Here is a 7425-nt window from a genome sequence, read left to right on the forward strand (position 1 = left end):
CATGACAGAGCGGCAGAAAGTACCACGAAGACATCATTCTTCTATGTGTGTGTGTGTGTGTTTACTTATTTGTACATGTAAAGGATCGATTCAGGCCCGAAATGTCACTTATTTTATTACATCACAAAATTCCTTAAACTTTTGTCCTTTGCACACACAATTGTAGATGTAAAAGCATTCCATTTACCATTTTTTCGATTTATGGAAAGTTTAAGTGCTGTGGCGGGGCGTGGTTTCAACCCCTCAGTGCTGAAGCCGGGTAGAATTGAACAAAATTCACATGATAGCATCTCAGATCGAAGTAGCGGCGGTGTGATTAGGGAGATAGGGGAAAAAGCAGGTGTTCTCCCTTGGGGGAGGAGGAGCAGAGATAATCTTTCTCTCTTTCTCCTTTCTTTCTTTCTCTCATTCTTCCTGTCTTTCTCCTTTCTTTCTTTCTCCATCATTCTTCTGTTTCTTTCTCTTTTTTCTTCCTCTTTTCTTTTTCCTCTTTCTCCTTTATCTTTCATTTTTCTTTTTCTCTTTCATTCCTCCCTTTCTTTCTCTTTGTTTTTCTTTCTTTCTTTGTTTCCTTCCCGCTTTCTTCCATTCTTTCTGTATTTCTCATTCTTCTCTCTTTTTCTCATTTCCTTCTCTCTTTGTTTCTTTCTCTCTTTAGATCTCTATTTCTTTCTTGATTTCTCTTTTGTTTCTCTTTCTTTCTTCTTCTCTTTTTTCTTTCTTTATTTCCTTATTTCTTTCTTGCTTTCTCTTTCTCCTTTCTTTCTTTCTTCCTTTCATTCTTCTTCACATACGCATGGATATTATGAGGAGGGAGGGAAGAGAGGGGAATGGGGATAGATAGGGGAGGAGGAGGAGGAGGAGGCGAGATCATTTTATGGAAAGGAACGCTCTCTCTCTCTCTCTCTCTCTCTCTCTCTCTCTCTCTCTCTCTCTCGTCAGATCTCCCAATATTATGCTGGGTTCACACATTCACGATTTGTGGTCCACTATGGCCTCCCGGAGAGCAGGTGGTACAGCCGTGACCTTTGGCCACGATCTGACTGCCGGATTACCCATGTGGCGGCTGTACAACGGTGTACAGAGATGGTACGCCGGAGCGAGAACGACGTTCCTGGACCAATCCCGATCCCACTCCGGAGCCCTCCCGACCCATTTACGGCGGCCACGGAAAATGACAGTATATCACCACGGTTACAACCGGTAACCCACGATCCACCCACGACGAGCACGATGAAGTTACGGAGTTGCCTAGGTGCCTTCCCTGTGTTTCACGGACATCGGCGCCTAACCGTTGTAGCATCTTGGTATTTCTGCCGATGTATAAAAAGGGGGGGTTGCCTGGAACTGGCACCAGTGTAATAATAATAATAATAATAATAATAATAATAATAATAATAATAATAATAATAATAATAATAATAATAATAATAATAATAATAATAATAATAATAATAATAATAATCGGTTAATTCAGGAAATTGCAGCCGTTAAGCTGAAAATGTACATTTTAATATATAGTGCAACCATAAAGAAAAATACAATATGAAAGGGGTGTGGGGGCTGGTGATTTACATTAACGGAGGGAAAGTAGTGATGATGCGTGAGGGGTGAAGAGGTGGAGGAGTGCGGTGTGGTAGAGCGATGAGGCGGGAAGGTAATCCTCCTCTGGAAGGCGGGAAGGTAATCCTCCTCTGGAAGGCGGGAAGGTAATCCTCCTCTGGAAGGCGAGTAGGTGTTAATCCGAGGTCATCCCCAGGTCACAATGCTGGGTCAGGTAGCAGCAGGTGGCCAGAGAGCAGGTAGAGGCGGTATCGACGGTCACTCAGAAAGGGGCTTAGCGGTGGAGTGCTAATCCAACTCAGGTGGCGAGACAGATGTGAAGACTCGCTGCTGTGCCTGGGAACAGACTGCACAGCCTCTGTGGTGAGCAGCCTTACTAAGGGGTGAAGCTTGTTCAGAAAATTTTGACATAATAGCGATCACTGAGACATGGATAGACACTGCCAATAGAAATTTTAGATCGGAATTTGAAATAACGGGTTATCAGATGGTTCACAAAGACAGAAGGGGAAGAAAGGGAGGTGGAGTTGCGCTATATGTTAAAGACTCACTTAAATGTTTAGTTAACAATTCAATCAAAACTAACATGGATTCATAATCAATTTGGGTGGATGTTTACAAAGGGAAAGAAAACTAACTCTAGGAGTTCTGTACAGGCCACCCAACCTTAACAGGCAGGACACGAGTATATTACTACAGGAGATTGGCAGGGCGAGTTGGAGTAAAAATGTCTGTATAATGGGGGACTGTAATTATAGGAATTTAGACTGGGAAGACCTAGTGGGTGACCTGGAAGCCGAGGATTTTCTTGAAGTTATACAAGATAATTTCCTTAAGCAGGTAGTTACTGAGCCTACCAGAGGAGATAACATATTAGACTTAGTCCTAACTAATAATGGAAACTTGCTGCGTGAATTGGAGGTGGGTGGAGAGTTAGGAAATAGTGACCACTGAACGATTCGTTTTAGCCTAGACTGGGCGGTAACCCGCGAACCAAACCCAGTGTTAGTGCCAGATTTTAGAAGAGCAAATTATGAGGGGCTTCGAAGACATCTTGAAGGGGTAAACTGGGATAACTTAGGGATTCATGAGGGCTAGAACTGTGGGTTGGTAGAAATGTCTTACAATAATTTAGTTAGAGTAATAGTAGAGAGGCAAGGACAGCATATACCTCAGCGAACACTTAGAAAAGAAAACAATGACCCTAAGTGGATGACTCGTGGACTAAAACACGAGATTGGGTTAAAGAAGGGATTTTATCAGAAAATAAAGAATAGTGAAACACATCTCAGGGGCCGGTACGTCGAACTGTCTACACCTTTTCACCCTCAAATTAAAAAAGCTGAATTTCAAATTAAAAAAAAGTTGAATTTCAAATTAAAAAAAGTTGAAATTCAAATTTAAAAAAAGTTGAAATTCAAATTTAAAAAGTTGAAATTCAAATTAAAAAGTTGAAATTCAAATTAAAAAAGTTGAAATTCAAATTTAAAAAGTTGAAATTTAAATTAAAAAAGTTGAAATTCAAATTAAAAAAGTTGAATTTCAACTTTTTTAACTCAAAGTTGAAATTTAAAAAGTTGAAACTCAAATTTAAAAAGTTGAAACTCAAATTTAAAAAGTTGAAACTCAAATTTAAAAAGTTTAAACTCAAATTTAAAAAGTTGAATTTCAAATTAAAAAAGTTGAAATTCAAATTAAAAAATGTTGAAATTCAAATTATAAAAGTTGAAATTCAAATTAAAAAGTTGAATTTCAAATCTAAAAAGTTGAATTTCAAATTAAAAAAAAGTTGAAATTCAAACATAAAAAAAATTGAAATTCAAATTAAAAAAGTTGAAATTCAACTTTTTAAATTTGAATTTCAACTTTTTTAATTTGAAATTCAACTTTTTTAATTTGAGGGTGAAAAGGTGTAGATTAGTGAAGAAAAAGACCAGGATAGCAAAAAGGAACTATGAGATCAAAATAGCAAATGAGGCGAAAAGTACTCCTAAGGGCTTCTTTCAGATGTATAGAACAAAAACAAGGGAGAAAATTGGACCGCTGAAAACAAACACAAGCGACCTAGTAGAAAATTTGGAAAATATGAGCACATTGTTGAACGACTACTTCCTTTCAGTATTCACACAAGAGGATCGAACGACTATTCCGGAAAGGGTTCAGGTGTACGAGGGCGGGGATGGCGATAAATTGAGGGGTATAATCATTACCAGGCAAGTAGTTCAGGATGAGATAGATAAGCTTAAGAAGAATAAGTCGCCTGACGGGATATTTCCGAGGGTATTAAAGGAATGTAGTGATGTACTCAGTGACCCACTAACCGACATCTTTAACATGTCTGTAAATACTGGTTATGTGCCCAACCTATGGAAAGTAGCTAATGTGACGCCGATTTTCAAAAAGGGGGACAGGTCAGCTGCTTCAAACTATCGCCCAATTAGCTTAACATCGGTTATAGGCAAGATGCTGGAGTCCATAATAGCCAAGAACATTCGGGAGCATCTAGAGAAACATAGCTTAATTCACGAGTCGCAGCATGGATTCACGAAAGGTAGGTCATGCCTCACCAACCTCTTGTCCTTCTACAATAAAGTATTTGAGGCGGTAGACAGAGATGAAAATTATGATGTAATCTATCTTGATTTTTGTAAAGCGTTTGACAAAGTTCCTCACCAACGATTGTTACTTAAATTACAGGCTCACGGAGTAGAGGGTAAAGTTTTGAACTGGGTCAAGGCGTGGCTTAGCAATAGGAAGCAGAGAGTGCAAATCAATGGTAAAAGATCTGACTGGGGATGTATTCAGGGCCGGATTTGCCAATAGGCAACATAGGCCATTGGCCTAGGGCCCACTGGTAACTGAGGGCCCACTGGGGTCCTGGGGACTTAAGTTGTGGTGGCCCAATGGTCGAGAGAGAGAGAGAGAGAGAGAGAGAGAGAGAGAGAGAGAGAGAATAATGTTCGTTAACCTTCAGCACCTTGACCAAAAATCCACATTCATCAACTTTTGTGTGTCATATTCATTCCACAAAAATTAAATTTACTGACTCACAATGCAGGTTGCTCTTTTGAAACTGCCGCAGTCACCAGACTCGTACTGTGTGTGGCAGGGTTGCCATGTTTGTCCTTTTAAGGACAGTCTGTCCTTTTTTGAGCCTGTTTGTCCTTAAGTTTTCTTGAAAAAAGGACAGTCAAAATCTCTCTCACACACACACGCACACAAACAACACACACACAATATAAATATATATATATATATATATATATATATATATATAGAGAGAGAGAGAGAGAGAGAGAGAGAGAGAGAGAGAGAGAGAATGACAAAAAGAAATGTATCACTCGAACTCTATTTTCATGTTATATTTTCGTGATGACTAACATTTGTGCTTTCCTAAGGCGATAAAATAGTACTTAGAAACAAAACACATATAAATAAATGCTTTTGAGATCTCGGAGCAGTCATTCGAAGTTCTGTTTTGTGCGAAATGCAGAGACCTTTAACGATTTTTTTTTTCGCACATACGTACTGTTATAATTTTCATCCCTATTCACACATTCGCTTATTGAGAAAAAAGGTTGATTGGTCTCTTCCTACACTACTATGAGGTTTAAATAGGCAAGGAAAGGCTTTAATATCCTCAAAAGCTGTGTTGAAATTATAGCTACTTCTATTGCTATATATATATATATATATATATATATATATATATATATATATATATATATATATATATATATATATATATATATCTATATATATATATATATATATATATTGGCGAGGGGGGGGCCCCCTGATGAGATTTGGCCTAGGGCCCACAAGCAAGTAAATCCGGCCCTGGATGTATTACGAGTGGGGTCCCACAAGGCTCGGTATTAGGTCCACTTTTGTTTAGTATTTATATCAGTGACTTAGATACAGGAATTAGTAGTGATGTCAGTAAGTTTGCAGATGATACCAAGATCGGTAAAGTAATTGAGTCGGATCAGGACGCTTGTATTCTCCAGGATGAACTAAACAGATTGTATGACTGGGCGGATAAATGGCAGATGGAGTTCAATGTAGGGAAGTGCAGTATTCTGAGTGTAGGTAGGAACAACCCGTCACATAACTATTGCTTAAATGACACTCTCATAAGTAGGTCTGGGTGCGAAAGGGATTTAGGGGTCTTAGTGAGCTCTGATCTCCGTCCAAGGGCACAATGCATTCAAGCTTGAAATCGAGCAAATAGGGTACTGGGATTTATTTCAAGGAGCGTAAGCAATAGAAGTGCCGAAGTCTTCCTCAAACTATATTTAGCATTAGTTAGACCTCATCTTGACTATGCGGTTCAGTTCTGGTCACCTTACTATAGAATGGATATCAAAATTTTAGAATCGGTGCAGAGGAGGATGACAAAGATGATTCAGGGGTTGAGAAACTTGCCATAGGAGGAAAGACTCAAACAGTTAAACTTGCATTCTCTAGAAAGGCGAAGAGTGCGTGGAGACATGATCGAGGTTTATAAATGGATGAAGGGCTTTAATAAGGGGGATATTCAAAAGGTTTTGTTAGTAAGAGAACCGGGTAGGACACGAAGTAATAGGTTTAAACTGGATAAATTCAGATTCAACAGGGACATAGCCAAAAATTGGTTTACTAACTAAGTGGTGGATGAGCGAAATAGGCTTAGCAGTCATGAGGTGAATGCCAATAAAACTGTCATATTCAAAAATAGATAAATTCAAGGACAGCGATATTAGGTGGGGTTAGATACACGGGAGCCTAGGTTCAAAGGAGCTGCCTTGTACAGGCCTACCGGCCTCTTGCAGACTCCTACGTTCTTATGTTCTTACGTTGGGAGGGTACCTGCTGGCGAAAGCGAGTCCAACTCGTGATCAGGCCGTGGTGAATTACACACACACACACACACACACACACACACACACACCCGAAGTCTGTGGGTGAGTGATAACGAAAGATATTTTCTCTCTCTCTCTCTCTCTCTCTCTCTCTCTCTCTCTCTCTCTCTCTCTCTCTCTCTCTCTCTCTCTCTCTCTCTCTCTCTCTCTCTCTCTCTCTCTCTCTCTCTCTCTCAGATAAGAAATTATCTAAGCCAAATGGCTTCTGAACCAACTCGACAAAATAACATACTAGACGTTGTTATAACGACCCAAGATAACCTAGTCAGTAATGTCACGGTAGGGGAACACCTCGGTTTTTGCGATCATAAATTTAGTCCGCGTCGACATTAGAGGTCAAACTTCAGTGACTAAAAATATAGTAAAGGTGCCCAATTTCAAAAGAGCTAACTTCGTAGAAATCCGACGAAAACTAATAGAAATGCAACTATCAGATGACGGTAATGTAAAATCACTTAGGTTTATGACAGACCACTGTCTGACCATGGGTCTTTGTGTGGTCTGATTTTCTATGTAAATCTCTCTATTACATTATTATTATTATTATTATTATTATTATTATTGACATTACTGCTACTACACTAATTATTTTATCATTATATCATCATTAGTAGTAGTAGTGCAACAATATAATTACGTAATATTATAATTATTAGTGTTATATTACTATTATTACAATTCTATCATTGTTTTGTTGCCATTATAATCAGGGCCGGAATTTCTACTTGTATGGGCCCCTAGGGGTCAAATCTCATCAGGGGCCCCCCCTCGCTTAAGGGAAGGAGGAGCGAGGGGCTATATATATATATATATATATATATATATATATATATATATATATATATATATATATATATATATATATATATATATATATATATATATATAATATTAATGTTGTTGAATGTGCGTTGTATTAGTGTGTGAGAGAGAGATTTTGACTGTCCCTTTTTCAGGA

This window comes from Eriocheir sinensis, chromosome 21, assembly GCF_024679095.1.
Source record: "Eriocheir sinensis breed Jianghai 21 chromosome 21, ASM2467909v1, whole genome shotgun sequence".
NCBI lineage: Eukaryota > Metazoa > Arthropoda > Malacostraca > Decapoda > Varunidae > Eriocheir > Eriocheir sinensis.